Source organism: Felis catus, chromosome B2 (assembly GCF_018350175.1).
Source record: "Felis catus isolate Fca126 chromosome B2, F.catus_Fca126_mat1.0, whole genome shotgun sequence".
Lineage (NCBI taxonomy): Eukaryota > Metazoa > Chordata > Mammalia > Carnivora > Felidae > Felis > Felis catus.
The window spans coordinates 95,930,129-95,948,623 of NC_058372.1; the positions used below are offsets into that span (position 1 = coordinate 95,930,129).

Here is an 18,495-nt window from a genome sequence, read left to right on the forward strand (position 1 = left end):
CAGCAAAACTGTGAGTAGAGAGCAGTGTTTTAAGAGAAGCCAATCTGAACCGAGACACTAATTTTAGTGTCTTTAAAATTTCAGATTCTATTTTAATTTTATCCTTCTTTTTGGTAAGCCTGGGACACAAAACCTGGAGATAAGTCCATTTCTCTTTAAATGTGATATTGCCAAGTGAAGCTGGCCTGCCAGGGAATGCAACCTGCAATAACAGACGAAACTAGTACATGCATTCTAGATTGTTCCCGTGGAATGTGGAGTCCACTTGAAATTTGCTACATCAATGCCAGGGTGTTTTCCCTTTCAGGAAATTTGAATTTCTTATTGGCTAGAAAAATTGTTGACTCCTAAACGTAACACCATCACTGCAGGACGAGCTGAAAAGGAGCCTCATTCTACTCTTCCTCTCTCTTGTCTGCTTCCCCACCATTTGTCCCCAGCGGAAGCCTTTGTCCTTTGAGGCCCAAGTAGGAGCCGCACTGCCTGTACCTCCTGCTGGAACCCTCTCACCTCAGCCTTGGCTCAATAGCCCACCTGGGACTTAGTCCATGGTCAAATTCAGCACATCCTGAGACCCTCTGGGGGTGGGGACTGCCAGGGCAGAAAAAAAAGCCTGAGGTAGTTCTGCCCAAGCAATTTACTCCACAGAGCAGATTAATTTCATACTGGAAAAATCCATATGCTTAGTAATTATCTAGACTGGGAGAAAAGTACCAGTTAAACTGATTGCCACATAAAACAGAATTTAAGAATGGAGCACAGAGAAAAGAAATCTGGGAGTTTTCCTTCAGCTATTCTAAATCAGTATTTGCGTTAACATGATCTTCTAATCTGTGTCTTTTGCCCTAACCTGGCTTGTCAGCTCCTGATCTGCATTTCAACCCTGACCTTCAGTGGCTCTTAATTGCCTTCCATGAGCCTGATGTGGGGGGTTGGGGGGGGGGGAGGTAAATCTCTTCGAAATCCCCTACTCACACCCCAGACACCAGCTACACACAGCAAATCCCTTGCACTTCCCCAAAGGCCCCATGCTCTCTTGGGCCTCTGGGCCTTCACACGTACTGTTCCTCCTGCCTGGAATACCTTCTGCTCAGCGTTCCTGCCTGGCTCATTCTGGATCATCCTCCAGAACACAGCTCACCATCCGTCTCTTTATGATATTCCTGCCACCATGCACAATGAGGTGCTTGTCTATGCCTTGCCATAGTCCTCACAGGCTGTGTCTGACATTGTATTGATCCATTTTCTCATCTTTCCCATGCTAGGTTTAGTGGAGATCTGGGCCTTGCATCCTTGTGCCCCTGGCTAGGTCCTTGTTATCTTTTCCAGAGACTTCTGCAGGCACCTTCATAGTAGGTCTTGCACAGGAGGTCCAAGCCCCTCCCTCCCCACCCCCCCCCCCCCGTTCCTCTCTTTCCCGCTTCCAGAGTTCTGTCTAAAAACATTTAATTTCCCCTTTTTCTCTCTAAAAATCTTCTGTTGCTCATCATTGGCTGAACTCTGAGGCCACAATCATTCAAGGCCCTTGCCATTTGGACCCCAAATTTCTCTTCTACAGTCTTCTTCCACCATTTTAAGCCATATAGTCCATACCACAGCCAGGGGTGCCCCAGAGGGCCCATGAAATGTCTCTCCTCTACCTTGGCTCATGGGGTTTCCTCCTCCATAACTGCTAGGCAAATCGTAGGTGAAATGTTACCAGTTGATTCCCTCAATCCCATTCTGCTCAGCTGCTCTATCGTTGCAGGCTGAGCTCCTGACTAGAAGCCTCAGCTGCACCAGCAGGTGGCAGCTGAAATTTGTTGAGTTGTCTTTGACCTTGTGCTCTGAGCCTGAGGTGAGCCTAGGGAGCTGAAGCAGCAGTGGTTACTCCCCAACACATCTCTCCCTCCCTCTCTCTCTCTCTCTGTAACACACACACACACACACACACACACACACATACACACACACCTCACTGACTCTCAATACACCATGATGGCCCTTTAAAAAGGGTGACCAATCTGCCCTAAGCATCGGCCAACCACTCCATTCCTCCATGTCACTGGGCTTCTGTCCTGAACCCCATCTAGTATGTCCAGCAGTGCCTCCTTGGTGCTCTGTTACACGCTCTATCACAAACCCTATCAGCCTCAGGTCATGGATCCACCGCATGCAACCTTCACGAATGATCCTTTCTATAGAGGTGTCTTAGTCTATTTGCGCTGCTATGGCAAAGTACCATAGACTGGGTAGCTTATAAATAGCAGAAATTTATTGCCGCTTGGGCTGCAAGTCCAAGATCAGTGTGCCCACATGGTCAGATTCTGGTGAGAGCCCTCTTCTGGGTTGCAGATGGCTGTCTTGTCATTGTATCTTCATGTGACAAAAGGGGCAAGGTAGATTTCTCAGGCCTCTTTTAGAAGGGCACTAATCCCATTCATGAGAGCTTCAGCCTTATGACCTCATCACCTCCCAGAGGCCTCACACCAGCTATCTGTAGATCTAGCTCCACATAGGAGAGGCTCACGTTCCTCTAGCCTCTTCCTTTTCTCTGGCTACTGTGCTTCAAAGAAGAGTCCAGTGTTTCCAGCTTCTGCTGCCCTCCAAAAATGCTGGCTGGGGCAGATGAACCCAGCACACTGCCCAGGGCCATGTCCTGGACTCTCAGCATGCAGAATAGAACAAGCCAGCATACCCAGGGACTCTCATGGTGCCTCTTCTAAGCACTCTCCTTGGTTGAAAGGCATTCCCAAAAATAAATAAACTGGGAAGTATTGCAAAATATTATCTCTCTCATAAGTACATCTGAGTGTTCCTGCCAAGCCAGAGTCATGGGGATTTCCTGACTATATCTCTCTGGGCCCTCTTGCATATTTATACCCAGTGGTCCTCAGCTATAGTGATAGGGATTATTTGAGCCAGTTTGGGGATCTGGATCTCCATTACTGGAAGATTACATTTTTTTTTAAGTTTAGGTGGATAGCTTACTATTAAAGAGAATGCTGAGCTAATACTACCCATTATTTACCCCTAAGGAGCCCAGTAGGTGTAGTAACAAAACTGGCTTAGAAGCTTTCAACTCCCCAGTCTGCACACATGACAGTGATGCAGAGACAGGTTCATAGAGAGGCTGATAAAGCCTAAGCTTTGAAGGTCTCATTTCCCAAAGGGTTTTCCAAAGCTCTGTACCTAATTTTATATTCATTTTTTTGTAGCCAGGCTTCCCCAAATAATATAAACATCGAGCCCCAGAAATCTTGGATTGACCCCTACTTCTACATGTCCCTTTAATGTGTGTGTGTGTGTGAGAATTTCTCAAGGTCTATGTCATTGGTGGAATTGCTGGGTCATTAAGTATCCATACTTAATTTGATTAGCTAGTGCCAGATAATTCTCCAACTTGTGGTCCTACCAGCAGCAAGAGGAATCTCTATTTTCACACCCCTGCCAGCACTTGGCATTATCCAGCTAACTTTGCCAACCTAATAGCTGTTAACCTTACAATTTAACACACCCTCAGAATGTAAAGTGATCTCTATCGTTGCTTTAATTTGCATTTCTCTGATTACTAATGAGCAGTTTCTTTCCTATCCTTTTAAAGCTTTGGGGTTTCCTCTTTTGTAAGTTATCTGTTTGCATAATTAATGTATTTTTCTTTTGGCCCACTTTCTTTTCTTGTTCAATCGCAGGGCTTTGTGTATTTTAGACGCCTTTCCTTTGTCACTTTTAGACATCATAAATCTCTTCTCCCCATCTGTCATCTATCTCTTAAATTCAGCTCAAGTGTGGTGTCACTTGTTAAAAGAAACCCTTAATTTTGATGTAATCAGATCTATCATTTTGCTTTATGGTTTGCACTTTTGAAGTCTGGTTTAAGAAATTTTTACCCATTCCAGGTTACCACACTTTTTTCCTGTTAACTTTATAGTTCCACCTGTCGTATTTAGGTCTCTAATCCATTGGAAATCTCTTTGTATATGGGGTTAGATAGGGATCCAAATTTATTTTCCTTTTGCTACCTATTTCACCACCACCATCTACTAAATAATCCATCCTCTCTCCCTATTGGTCTGTGATGCCAACTCTGTGTTAGGTGAAGTTCATAGGTAAACATAGGGCTACCTATGAGCTCTACATTCCGCTTCACTGCCACATTAAAAACAACTTTGTAAGTGTCTCAATATCTGTTAGGCAATTTCCCCCTCTTTATTCTTCTGTTTCAAGATTGGTTTAGCTATCTATGGAACTTCTTTTTTTCCCAAAACATTTTAGAATAAGTCTATCTATTTCAAAAAAAAATTAAAACTAGGATTTTGATTGGGATGCCATTGAATTGATACATCAATTTGGAGATATTTGACATCTTTATAATTTAAGTCATCCAGACCAAGACCTAATATGTCTGAGGTGAAAGAATTATGAGAATAAATTTTAGATAGATATGAATACATGTCTTTGAGAGGGCCCCTGACTGTCCTCACCATCGGCCTCCTTACTCGAGTCTGGGAGGTGGGGCAATAAAAACGCCATGTTGGTCAAAGATGAAACAGGGGCAGAGGAGGCTATGTTTCACTTCCTTGAATGTGGACCAGGAGCTCTACAAGCATATGAGAGCTGGCCCTGCCTGGCATGGCACCAGCAATGACTGAGAGGCCGAGGGAGTGTCTCAAAGACGCCTACTCTCTAGTGAGGGGAAGAGAAAGCAGCCAGGTGTGCCTAACTGTCCAAGTATCACGAGCTTGCGGAGCCAAAGGAAAGTGAGACTGACATCAAAAGAATGCAAACACGTGCACTTGCTGACTGGAGACCATGGTGAGACTTGGGGCATGGATAGTAGATGCCAGCCCGTGACTGTGAGGACAAGATGCGACAGCTTCTGGCTAAGAAGATGCCGGTGGAGGGCAGAGAGTAGTAGTGAGCCCGAAACTCCTCTCGACACTGCCTAGGTGCTGCAGCACTTTCTCTCCATCTGCCTAAGAACTCCAGGGAGAAGGGGTGGGGGGCACAGGGAGTCCAGATCTTCCGCATTTGTGGATAGCAATATTCTCTAAGGAAAGGCCACTAAGAAGGTACTCTGCTTTTCGGCTCTGGCATTGGCAGAGCTCAGAGCATGTTCTGCACAATCCTCTGGGACCTCTAGTTCAGGCAGGTGAGGAGCCTCTCATCCGCTCTAGGAAACCTGAAGGAGTGGGGGAAGGCTGCTTCTCCTCTGAAGAGAACCACATCCCATGAGATCTTTGGGCATCAGCCACTGTCTCTGCTGTCCCTGCTGAGGGGCCACTGGTTGTAGGTCCAGACGGTGTCTCTTCCCAGCAAGCCTCTTCTCTCAATCTGCTGTATGCCGGTCAACCTCCCCTACGCTCCCTTCAAATAGGGTCTCAGGAATTTTGACTACTTTGCCCTCATGATTCTGGGTGCTTGTCACACAGCCAGCTCCAGGCCTTTCTCTCTAGGTTCCTCCCTTGACCACTGTCGCTCTGATGCTTCTATACCATGAGGGACATGAAATTTCTATAGGAGGCTCAAGTCTCCCCAGGACTCACCCTAGGTGGGAGACCCAAATCTTTCCACCCTGGGAGTCGCCACATTTATCTAAGGCATCTATTCTATATCCTGAACCCCCAGCGCTCAAGTAGGGCAGGAAGCAGGGGCCTCATACCTACATCCATGTTTTTATCCTGTTTTGGAACAGCCCACTAGGCAAAGATAGCTCTTACATTTCTAAATGGCTGAAAATAAACCAAAAGAATAATATTTTGTGACATACAAAATTACATAAAATGCAAATTTCAGGGGTGCCTGGGTGGCTCAGTTGGTTAAACGCTCGACTCTTGATTTCCACTCAGGTCATGGGATCGAGCCTTGCATCAGGCTCCACAGTGGGCATGGAAACTGCTGAAGATTCTCCCTCTTGCTCTTCCTCTGCCTCTCCCTCTGCCCTTCCCCTGCTCACTCATGTGCATGCTTTCTCTCTCTCTCTCTCAAAACAAAATTTAAATTTCAGTAACCATAAAGTTTTATTGGAAGACAGCTATACTCACTCATTTACATATTGTCTGTGGCTTTTGTGCTCCAACAGCATATTTGAGTAGTTGTGATAGAGACTGTAAGGCCCACAAAATCTAAAATATTTACCATCTGGCCCTTTACTGTAAATATTTGCTGACCCTGGTCTAGCGTGAACCTCCCTCTCCCTCCCCATCCTGATGTCCAGCCAGGGCCAGCTGAGGTAGCAAAAGCCACCACTGCTCTTAGAACGGTGGGGGAAAACAGATGGACCAACTTCCACCTCTAGATGGACAGCCACCAGAGAGGGGACCGTGACTTTCATCATTGTGTTAGGGGATCAATACATATGCCTCCTCTGGTAAATAATTTTCAATAGCCCCAAGTTAAAAATTTCCCTTCATAACCAAGCTGATGTTTATATACCTTTGGGAGAAAAAGTTACTGCTTTCCTGTAATAAATTAACTTATCTTCAAAGTTACAGAAGAGTGAATTGATAAATACCTTTCAAACAGGAAGAGGAACTCAAACCAGTTCTGGTTAATTTTTAGGTAAATTGATTAGAACCACAAACTTGGGTACTAAAAATAGTGAGGACTGTCCAAAATCAAAATGATGTGTGTGTGTGTGTGTGTGTGTGTTGATTAGTTCAACAAACTGGAATGAGAACAGGAATAGGACAATTTACTTTCTCAAGGGAGATTTTGAATCTGATTAAGGATTATATTTTTAAAAATTAGCCGTGTGTCTAGAATCTCATGGAGCAGGAAAGGCTTGAGGGGTGGGAGCTAGGAAATGTGACCATCCTTTGTTCAACTTTGAGAGCCAAACTGAAGACATTGCAACATAAGATAGTAATTGCATGAACTTGACTGTTCACTGGGCTTTCAAATATTCTTTTATTCAGGCTTCAATTACAGAGAACCTGTTGCTTACCATGTGTTGTATTAGGGATCAAAAGCTACAAAGATACATGCCAACCATCTCTGCACACACTGAGAATCGTCCAGAAAGATGGACGATTTTCTTGGCCGTAGGAGCAGATTCAGGCAGACTAGCCTGGCGGGGGCGGGGGAGGGGGAGTATTTTTAATTTTTTTGTAAAACTAAATGCAGAACATTACCGGAGTTGGTCTTCCACAGACAGCCAGGAACAGACATTGGACGGGGCAGGCTCACAACATTGGGACTGGGGAGCTACTCTAGTTTCGGGAAACTTCCCGAAGGGAAACTTCCTGCTTTGTGGCAGGAGCTAGAGGGTCACACCCATTGCCCTGGCTCAATTTCCTCCCAGCTGCTTCTTTCCCTTGGCTTGAAACTCCTCTCTTCCACTGCTACCGCTCACCCATAGTTTCAATATTTTGTACTTTGGGCTCATTGTGATCCCACTGGGGCCTCACTCTTCCTGTTTCTGAGCATCCTACCGCGTCTTTTTTTCTTGACATTTTTCCATTTAAATTTCAGAGAAACGGAGATTAACCCAGTTTTTCTGCATGTGCTCCAGGTTATGAAATGAGTTGCTGACCAGCCTTTTGATTAGCTGCCTGTTGGTTAGTGTCTCCCTCCCTTGCCCCCACCCGCCGGACCAATCAGTTCTAGGAGCGGGGTCATAAGGAGCAAAGCACAACCACTTAAAGCTGCTCTTTTGGGTTTTCCCACCCCTCCCCCCGCCCCCCCCCCCCCCCAGCAGGGTAAGTGGGAATGACAGATAATGTAACTTGTTTCCCATGGAGAGAGACACATATAAAATTAACCCTATTGCTGTGATAACACTATGAGTCAAATACACTGTGCAAGTTTGGCATCACACATGGTGGGATAGAAAAGAACCCATAACTAGGTAGAATTAGGGCAGCAGGATTCGTTATCCCAGGGGTAGCCAGGAGGATAAAATATCCAATGGGGTTAGCAGCTTCAGGCTGTGTATTGTATTCTAAGGGGTTCCTGATAGCCAGTGTGGCGGGATGGCATGGTTCTGGGCCATGGTTCCCCTGAGAGCCCGTGATTGCCTGCACATTGCCTGGGGTATATTCTAATTCTACAGGGAAGAGCAACAGAAGCTAGGCAGAATCTCCACGTTGTCTGAGGTTCAGAGCAGACTCCCAAGACAGAGTTTCACTCTATAGAACGTGGTGTGTGTGTGTGTGTGTGTGTGTGTAAGGGGAGAACATTGATACAACTCTGGGAAACATATCAGCCACAATAGCACAAAGGGTCAGTGTGGCACAAATAGCTTGAGACCTCTTTGTTTTTCTTTATTTTTTTAACGTTTATTTTTGAGAGAGAGAGAGAGAGAGAGAGAGAGAGAGAGAGCAGGGGAGGGGCAGAGAGAAAGGGAGACACAGAATCTGAAACAGGCTCCAGGCTCTGAGCTGTTAGCACAGAGCCTGATGCAAGGCTTGAACTCATGGACAGCGAGATCATGCCCGGAGCCGAAGTCAGACCCTTAACCAACTGAGCCACCCAGGAGCCCAGAGACCTCTCTCTGTGACATGGCTTAGGCTCCTGACCATTATGGAGTGGGTCAGCAGTGCAGGGCATCCATGTCAGATCTGAGAGACTGGAGAAGCTGGGAGCCAAGAGGAGTTTGTGAGGGTGACCTTTCAGCTGACCTTGATGTAAATATTTATCAGAAACAAGAGGAAGGTGAGGAAAACTTCCTTAGTCAGTAGAACCAAAAGGTTCTGGGGCCCATCAGACAACTTTCCTTTGGACCCACAATTATGTGCATAGCCAAGCCTGGAATATATTATACTCCATTACAATGCACAGGTTGAGGTCCACCTGGGGAAGGCAACCAGTAGACAAACCCCCCCCCCCCATGGTTAGTAAGAACACTGGAGGAGGATAGCCCTGGGGAGCTAAGCAACTCTTCATTTCCCAAGAGCAGGGCCTCATGGGCCTTTTTAATTGCTTTTTAAAAGTCTGAGTGGCTTCTATTGCTTCCATTAGTTCATCTTGACAAAACTATTCAGGTGGTTACTCCGAGTGCTTTAACCATCTTTATCTGGAGTCAACAGCAGAAATTTGACTAATTAGCAAAATGGATAGAAGTGACTTCTGTTGGCAAAATTAGCAATCTGTTAATTAATATAAAGGAGGCTAGCGCTGGGCTTTTAAACCAAGTGGTATTCAAGACAGGTGGATTGGCTAAAACATTAGGGGCGGTCCCCACTTTTATGAACGCTGAGTATCACACTGTAACCAGCTCTTCAATGGTCACCTTTCAGAAGTCAAAGGCATGATTTGGAACTTGTCCTGTGTTCGGCCATGAAGTGGGACAATTCTGGATGCCTAATGTTAACTAAATCTGGTCTTTAGGATATTGTCCTATCATTGCCAAGATAATTTTTCATGTGAAATGTGGACAGAACACCTAAAAGTTCAGAAGGCTGGGACTTTGCTGAGCTTACGGAACCAACTGCTTTTGAATGTTTTTGGATCTTCTTACTAATAAACGTGTGTACATGACAGCCATTTGGTCTGAGACCTGCTTTCGTTGTCATACCATAGTGGGGCTGTGGGGAGATGGGGATAATCAGATCCCACAACATTCTTGGCCAGGAATAGGCAACCTCAGTGATAACAAAATGGGATGTTATTGAGGCTAGGCAGCACTAATTCATTCATCCATTTGGCAAATATTTCCAGTATAATTTCTATTTGCCAGGCACAAGGTCCACACTGTGGGTACAATGTTGCATGAGGCAGACATGATTCCCCTCCATCCTCTGCTAAGAAGCTTCCAGCCCAGGAGGCAAGCAATCAAACAAGTAATAGCAGTCAGTGGTGAGTATCATAGCAGGGGAAGGAAGTATAAAGGCATAGGGATATGGAGCAGACAGAATATACAAGTCTGGGTGATTAATGCAGTACCTTCTTTTTTCTGGAAAAATTCAAGTGCTGGAATTGACCCCACAGGCAACTGGACAAATGCCCAAAGGCACTGGTGTGACCTGAAGCTGTTACAGGGTTTGCAGCTCAAGGACATTTTTGAGCTCCCATGGTCACCCTCCTCCCATCAGTTTGGGGCCCCATGGACACCTGGCCCCCTCCTATTTTTATCCCGGAGGACATTATGGTTCAAATCCATATGATACAGTTGGCAGATTTAATCCCCAGAGACTGCAGCACAAAAAGGCTCAATGACTTGCCCAAGGACATTTATTGAGTCAACAGTAGAAATGGGAACAAAACTCAGTCACCTGACACTGGGGCCAGCTCCCCTGGCCTTGACACATCACCTAACAGGGAAAATAATCTTCTGAAGTATCAAATAGCACTGGCCTTTTGATGAGTGAGCAAACTGAGGAGCAAATAATGAGAAAAGTGGGTGTTGAATTTCCTTTAACATAACCCCTTTGGAAAATACAGTAGCGGATGCAAGAAGAATGTGACTTATGTTATAAATGAAAGCAAAAATCTTTTAAAATAGCCTTGGACAGCTGATAAACAACCATGAGGCCTGGCTCTGAGTGTCAACCCAAAGGAGAACAGAGAAAAAAAAGAATCAAATGTGTAAGATGCCAGAGTTCTCAGGCAGGCAAGATGAGCGCTCATGATTCATGATTTTTATGTAGGTGATTGAGTGGTCCTTTACATCTTCTTGTTTATGGGGATGGGGGGAGGTAGTTTTTAAACACAGATCATTTAAGGGTAGTCCCGCTTCAGACTTTGATAAGCTGACTCATGACATATGTGGATGAAATCACGGTTGCCTGAATTCTTTTTGGGATGAGAGAAAACAGTATCTGCATTTGAGAGTGGTGGATCTATGATTCGCTTCCCTCTGCGGCAAGAAAAGGGCCCCAGGACAAGCCTGGCCTGCCTGCTATGGATCTATAGCTCACTCACACCAAACCTCTGTGAGAACTGCCAAAGAATGGGCTTTTACATTTTATTTTATTTTTTTAAGATTTATTTTATGTTCTATTAATTTTTTTAATGTTTATTTATTTTTGACAGAGAGAGACCGACTGTGAGCAGGGAAGGGGCAGAGAGAGAGGGAGACAAAGAATCCAAAGCAGGCTCCAGGTTCTGAGCTGTCAGCACAGTGCCTGATGTGGGGCTGGAACTCGCGAACCCCTAGATCATGACCTGAGCTCAAGTCAGAGGCTTAACTGACAGACACCCATGTGCCCCTTAAGATTTTATTTTTAAGTAATCTCTATACCCAATATGGGGCTCAAACCCACAACCCTGAGATCAAGAATCACAGGCTCCATCAACGGAGCCAGCCAGGGGCCCCAGGGTTTTTGCATTTTAGATTGTAAATTCTGTGAAAGTAAGGAAATTGCATACAGAACGCCATACTAATTTTCTCTCAGTTGGAATTTCTATGAGTTTCTGAAAAGATCATGGCTTCCCTTGGCCTCAGACAGGGACAAAATGGCTTTCCCTCCATATAGGCTCTGCCCCACACTAAATAGTGCTGTGTTAGTTTCCCAGCCCCCATACAATAGCAGTACTTAGGATTAGGTTCCTCCCGTCTTCCTTTAACAAAGCAAGGCAAAACAAAACAAAACAAGAAATTGAAATGAGTTTCCTTAATCACTCTCAGTTTGAAAAAGGAAAGAAGTTTGGAAAAGAAACGGTTTTCCTTTGACAGTGCAATCCACTTGTAGAATTGGTTTATTGAACCGTTTTTTTTTTTTTTAATGCTTATTTATTTATTTTTGAGAGAGGGAAGCAGGGAGGGGCAGAGAGAGAGGGAGAAAGAATCCCAAGCAGGCTCTGCGCTGTCAGCACAGAGTCTGACTTGGGCTCGAACTCACAAACTGTGAGCTGTGACCTGAGCCAAAGTCAGATGGTTAACCGACTGAGCCACCTGGGTGTCCCTCAATAAGGCAGGTTTTAAGAAAAATAAATGCACATTCCTTGAGACCAGATTTACCTCATAAATCTACCTGACCCATAGTAAGTGCCTACAATAAGTAATTATTAAATGGATGGATGGATGAATGAGTATTCTTCCTTTCCTCTACTGTTTTATACAATTAGCATAAAAATTTTTTTTAAATAGATGTACTGGGGCACCTGGATGGCTTAGTCGATTAAGCATCCAACCCTTGATTTCTACTCAGGTCATGATCCCACAGTTGTGAGTTGGGCTCCATGTGGGGCATGGAGCCTGCTTAAGATTCTCTCTCTCTCCCTCTGCCCCTCCCCTGTGCACACGTGCTCGCTCGCTCTCTCTCTCTCTCAAAATAAAAATTAAAAAAAAAAAATCAAATAGATGTGCTTATAATAAGTGTTAAGTTATGACCTACGTTGGCATCCCATGAATGGGATTTGAATTTCCTTCAGTGAAACATGTAAACCTAAGACAGGTGCACATCCTGTGGAGAAAAATGGGTTCAGGATGAACTCGGAAAGGAGGAAGCATTATGGTGACAAGGAGACGGCTGTTTTGCCTACCCTAGGTATGGAGCTGATGAGAAATAAAAGCTCCCAGGGGATAGATGGTGGCAGTTCTGAGGTTTGCCTGTCCAGAAGCTGCTTTTCTGGAGTCCAGGCTAATCTGGGCTCTGGGTGCACCATGTTCTAAAGGCACTAATGATCCCCACTTCATATTTCATCTTTGTTCCCAAACACCGAGCAGCTCAGGAGAAATGGGACAGGAGCTCCTGCCCAGACCACTACATAAGTACCTGCACATCGAGGCCAAGAGACGGAAACAAGCCCCTGCCTTGGCCAGAGACAACTTGGACCAGAGGTACAGGTTGTACTTGGTTAACGGTGACCTAGACTCAGGGTTAACCCTTGTTTAGCTGTCCAGTGTTGGGAGGCCTCTCTGTTCGTGGAAACCCACACTTAAGTGTCTATGGAACAAAAGAAAAGTTACAGTTGGAAAGAATCAGCTTACTCATCACTTCTCTTTCAGATGAGGAAAGGGAGCAGAAAAGAATGGAGAGTCATCCGCGCTGTGATGAGACAGCGGGCATCAGCTACCAGCAGCCTCTTCCCTGCACCACAGGCCCCCTGCTCGCTGGGTCTTCCCGGAGTGCTGCGGAGGGCACTGCCGCTCCTTACAACCCAGCAGGGATTAACCCATTTTCTCAGTCGGGTTTGGAGAACACTCAGGGCTTATCATCGAAAGAATGGAAAGAGCAAAAAGAAAAAAGAAAGGGGCTAATTTCCTGAAGATCACACAGCTCGTTGGGCTGAAAGATGAAGACCCCACCTCTCTTCTAATATATTGCCTCCCTCGGAAGGTGCCTGCTTCTCCCACCTGTCGAAGCACACCCAAGATACACCAAGTCCGCTCTCTGTGGGGCTCAACACCGCCTCTTTTCCTCTTGCACACCTGGTGGAGGCTGTTGAACGGATAAACAGACAACCTCATCTGTAAGTAGGTGGCTTGGAATCCAGAATACATTTTCCAAAGGAAACGACGTCATAAGAGGGTTTGGGTTTCCTGGGCCTGCCCACGAAACTGAATTAATCTATCACACGACTGAAAGACCATGTATTTTCAGTAGGAAATAAGGGAGAAAAGAAGTAGAGTTACCGTATTAGTCATAAAACAAACAGCCAAAAAAAAAAAAAGAACCAGAAATGCCTGCTCGGGCCGACCTTACCCGCACAGCCCAGCTCCACTCGGAAGATGAAGGCGGGCCGTCTCTCTCTTAGATGAGTGATTATACCTCGAAATTAGTGACTTCCTTTGCTAACAGCCGAATCTCTGACAGCTGTTCAGATCAGCCAGGCATACATTACTTTCATCTTTAATAAACAGGCGCTCTGAAGTCAGCGGCTGGTCTCCATGGCAACCAGATCAAGTTTTCCACTGATGTCGGGGACAGAAAGGAAGAAGGGATAGATCACTTTTGCTGAGGGGCAGAGGAAGGCAGGGTGTGGGAAACAATGCACTGCCTTCCATTTCCTATGCGTCCAGCTACTCACCCGGGAGAATGGAGAGTCACTGCTTCTACATTTCACCCACGCACAGAGGAAGAGGAGTCCTTATCGGTGATATAAAAAATATGGAAAAGGACTGGGTTGGGCAGCGTAGCACAGACCAAGGCCTGAACTGCCAAGGAGCTCAATGCAATTCGATCCAACTGACGCTCATTTACTGTGTGTGCCTGGCCCTCTGCTACCCGCCACAGGGGTTATTTACAGGAGGAGAACACAAAAGTGAGGAGGGGTGACAGCAAACATAACAGGGACGGGGAGGAGAGCAGGGCAGGCTCTCACGGCCCCTGCCTCCACTGGCCCAGAGGAGCTGCGGCTCACAACACCTTCCACCCTCGAGCTCAGCCATTCTGGAGTGCCAGCCGGGGTGACTAGCAGCTGGTCGGCTGGAATCAACAGTTTGCTGCCAGTTCGCTGATGCGGCATCCACTGAGACTTGAACACCTGGGACCCACAGCATTTCCACCCTCTCTGAGCTCTCCCTGGTGGGAGATTGGTCTGTGTGATTGAGATCTGATCAACTTTCTTAATCCAGACTGAGGCCCGGGCATCCTGCCTTGCTCATGTTTGCCTCTTCCCTCGGGCACCTGAACCACAATCTCCTGTCCCCAGGAGGACTCCCGCTGTAAATGTACCAGTCACTGGGAACCACCCTGACGAGACTGCTCAGTTAATTTCAGCCAAGGTTCGCTGCCGGAACTGTCTGCTTCTATGCCCCAGCAGGAGTGTGGACCCTCTAGGTGACTGATTGATGCTTGCAGGAACTAAGCCTATTTGCTGTGGGCCCCTGAAGACTGGACCTGTGACCACTAGCACCCCCCTCATGTTACCATCCTGAGGCCTGTCGGCTTCTGGCCCCAAGTCCTTCCCTCTCCCTACAAACTAGGGCTGCTGCCAAAATACCGGAAAACCTTATTTCTGAGCCTGAGTGGACACAATAGAGGTGGTATTTGAGATGAGTCTTGAAGGGTAGCCAGGATTTAGACAGCAGAAGAGAGGGCTTTCTCTGAAAGAACCAGGGTCCTTGATAAGAGTCATAGGTAACGGTGTAATCTCTTCATTCACATCTCGATTAGCGAATGCCAACTTCCTGTCCCCATTCAGTAGGTAAGGGTGCAGGTAGTCCTGGTTGGAGGAATCAAGTCCTGTCCAGGCTCCTGTATGGTCAGGTACTCACTCACAGTGATCTCCTGGAGTTGGGTTGTATCAATACAATCAATACCCTCCTAGGGTTCTTAAAGTGCAACTAGACAGCCAAATTCCATGAATAGGATGAGAGTCGTCCCCCCTTATCCACGGGGGATACGTTTCAGGACCCCCCATGGATGCCTGAAACTGCGGAAGTACCAAACCCATATACACTGGGTTTTTTTTTCTATACATACATAACTATGACAAAGCTTCATTTATAAATGAGGCGCACTAAGAGATTAACACTAGCCAATAATAAAATAGAACAATTGTAACAATAGACGGTAATAAAACTTATGAGAATGTGATCTCTTTCTCAAAATATCTTATTGTACTGTACTCACACCTCTTGTTCTGATAAGAGGATAAAACGCCCACGTGATGAGATGAAGTGAGGAGAGTGACGTAGGCAGTGTGACGTAGCGTCAGGCTACTACTGATCTTCTGACAATGTCAGGAGGAGGACCATCTGTTTCCCAACCCTGGCTGACGGTGGGAAACTGAAACTGCAGAAAGCGAAACGGCGGATAAGGGGGCCTGTTGTATAAGTAAAATTCACTGAACGTATTCACTCTTTATTCACAAAATAGATGAGGCTGAGGGGCAAGCAAGGACAAGTCATGAGAGGCTCTGGTATGCAATGGTTAGGAGCGTGGACTTTTAAAGGGGATAATGTGGAGCTGTTAAACAATTTTAAGCTGGGGAATAGTATGATCGGATGAGGTTTTAAGAAGACCACTGCGCCGTTGTAGGCATAGCGGATGGAGCAAAAAGCTTGGGAACCGAAAGGAAGGAGCCAGGAGGCCACTCACCTGCCCAGATGCTCCATGAGGGGCAAGGGGACGCACAGGCTGCAGGTGCCAAGTGCCTTGCTTCTGGTCTCTTTCACATGAACTGTCTCTGTTTTCATTTGACTTTCTGCTGGGCGCCCTTTCTCTCCCCTTCCCCCTGCTGGATCTTCCATCAGTTCCCCACAGGTGCTGCCCACACCCACTCTCTCCTGTGCTTTTCCATTCTCACCCTCACTTCTGCATCCCCTCTCCTGGCCTTGCTATTTCCTGCTTTCTGTTCTCTTCTCAGTATGGAGGGAAAGCTGCCCACGAAATTTCCCTTCCCTCTGCTTTGAGGAAACGACCATCCCCAGGAGGCAAACTTCTCTTATCAGTTGAAAACAAGTAGGCTGATTTTTCCATCCAAGGATCGGAACACCAAAGGCTGTTGGCCACACCAGTGAATTAGCAGAAATGTCTATTAGGAATTTATTGTTCATTTCTACCCTTTCAGTGTGGAATTCTCTGGGAGATTCTCTTGACCCTCCCTTGACCTGAAATACCTCCTCTACTGATGCCTGAAAGCCCACCATTAAGCCAGTCATTCCTTTGTGTTAATTATTACTTTCTCCCAATGGTTTTCCTTTGAACATAAAAATACTCCTGGAAGGGGAAACACATTAGCTTCCTATTGCCTTGATATAAACAAAGAATGGAGGGGAAAAATACAAAAGGTTTTTAAACATTTCTCAACGTCATATATGGGATTGGGGTACAAATCTAATTTGACTGTGTGTGGAATTAACAAAATATATTTAACTTATGGAGCTGTTGATGTCCATACAATCATTTTCTTGTTTTATGTTTTCCTTTTTTCATTTTTATTGAAGTATAACATACATACAATAAAATGTACAAATCTTAAGTGGCAGCTTAATGAATTTTTACATATGTATACACCCATATAACTACCACCAAGATTAAATAAATTCCAGTACTTTAGAAGTCTCCCTGTGCCTCTTCCTCATCAACACTCCTCCAAAGGTAACCACTGTTCTTATTACCATAGATTATTTCTGCCTGTTCTCAGGCTTCATATAAACGGAGTCATGTGGATTCTGGCTTTAGACTGCATACATGTAGAAGAGGTAAGTCCCTGAAAGAAATCAGATGCCATCTGGAGGGTGGAATGGATATTAAATAGACAAAGAAATACCACATGTTCACTACAGTCCTGCCTTCAACAACATTACATTCACACTATTATATTAATAATAGAGGAAATGAAAGAAAACTGGCCTGATCCTATTGGATAAGCAAGAAAAGGGAATCCGACAGGACATAACGCCTAGCTTAGTTGTAAACTTGCTTTCAAATGGATTTGAATAAGAAGAGATCATGTGGGGGGTGCCTGGGTGGCTCAGTCGGTTGGGCGTCCGACTTTGACTCAGGTCATGATCTTGCAGTTTGTGAGTTCGAGCCCCATGTCAGGCTCTGTGCTGACAGCTCGGAGCCTGGGTCTGCTTCTGATTCTGTCTCCCTCTCTCTCTGCCCCCTCCCCTGTTCACGCTCTGTCTCTTAATAATAAATAAACGGTAAAAAAAAAAAAAAAAAAAAAAAACTTAAAAAAAAAAGAGATCATGTGGCTCAAAGTTTCCTAATTTGTCATTTTCAGCAAGTCTGGGTCACTCCAGGATCTCCTTGTGGTGGGGTCAAACCTGAGAGAGTCCTGGGCAGGGTGAGGGGTACTATAGAGACTAAGGAAACATCGCAGCAGAGGGATGGCCTCCTTTCCATGTCCTCTATCCCTTAGGCTCCACAGCTTAGTATAGGGCCTGTGAGCTTCTCAGCACTTATACTGAGACTTGGGAGTAAATCACAGGCTCCAAAATACATAAGAAAATCACAAATTTTACCTTTTTAAGTTATCAATTAGCATCGCACTTAGATAGGTACATTTTCCTCCTCTTTGGTGATATTCCTACTCCCAGCTGAGTTCCCTGGGACTTCAGCCCATTGTGCATTGTTCCAAACTATGAAGCCACCAGCAGTGGCTGGTGAGAGTGAGCAGGAGCTGATGACCTGAGTTCTCCACAATGGTGGCCACATCTTGATTTTCATCTGCAGTGAAGAACCAAAGTCAGTTCTAGAAAGAAAAAAAGGCTAAAGCCCTCACCTCAGGCTCAGAGCCTAGTTTCTGGATCCCTTCTTTATACCTTCCATTGTTCAATGGAATTAACTCAATGTAGCTTTATACCTAGGGAAGACTATGAAAATGTCCAAGTTAACCTGAAATTGGGCCAGAGGCCCTATTGAGCCTGGACTTTTGAAGCACGCATTTTCCTACAGTGGAAAGAACACTGCTCTGGGCATCAGAAGACCTGAGTATAATCCAGTTGGGTCCTGAACTCACCACATGACTTCAAGCAAGTCACACCCTTTATTCTTCTCTTTCCTTTTCTGGAATACGAAGGGAGTTGACTAAATGAGCACTGAAGCTTGTTCAAGTTCCATGATCATCCTAAGCAGATTCCTAAAGAAAGGACCCATGTTAGCCTTGCTGACACATCTTCCCTCATGTGCCACAGAAGACCAAACGATGTAATGAAAGCATCTCTGTTCCCAAAAC

General features: G+C 45.5%; 1 long non-coding RNA gene across 2 annotated transcripts in view; it reads right to left on the reverse strand.

Moving 5' to 3' along the window:
• Positions 1-15,935: 15,935 nt before the first annotated feature.
• The window catches only part of LOC123385498, an 89,588-nt gene continuing 87,028 nt past the window's right edge, over positions 15,936-18,495 (reverse strand). For both annotated transcript variants that reach the window (XR_006598138.1, XR_006598139.1), the window contains 3 exons: positions 18,280-18,399; positions 17,783-17,987; positions 15,936-17,022 (listed from right to left, as the gene is read on the reverse strand). This is a non-coding gene — a long non-coding RNA (uncharacterized LOC123385498). The remainder of the gene's footprint in view (positions 17,023-17,782; positions 17,988-18,279; positions 18,400-18,495) is intronic.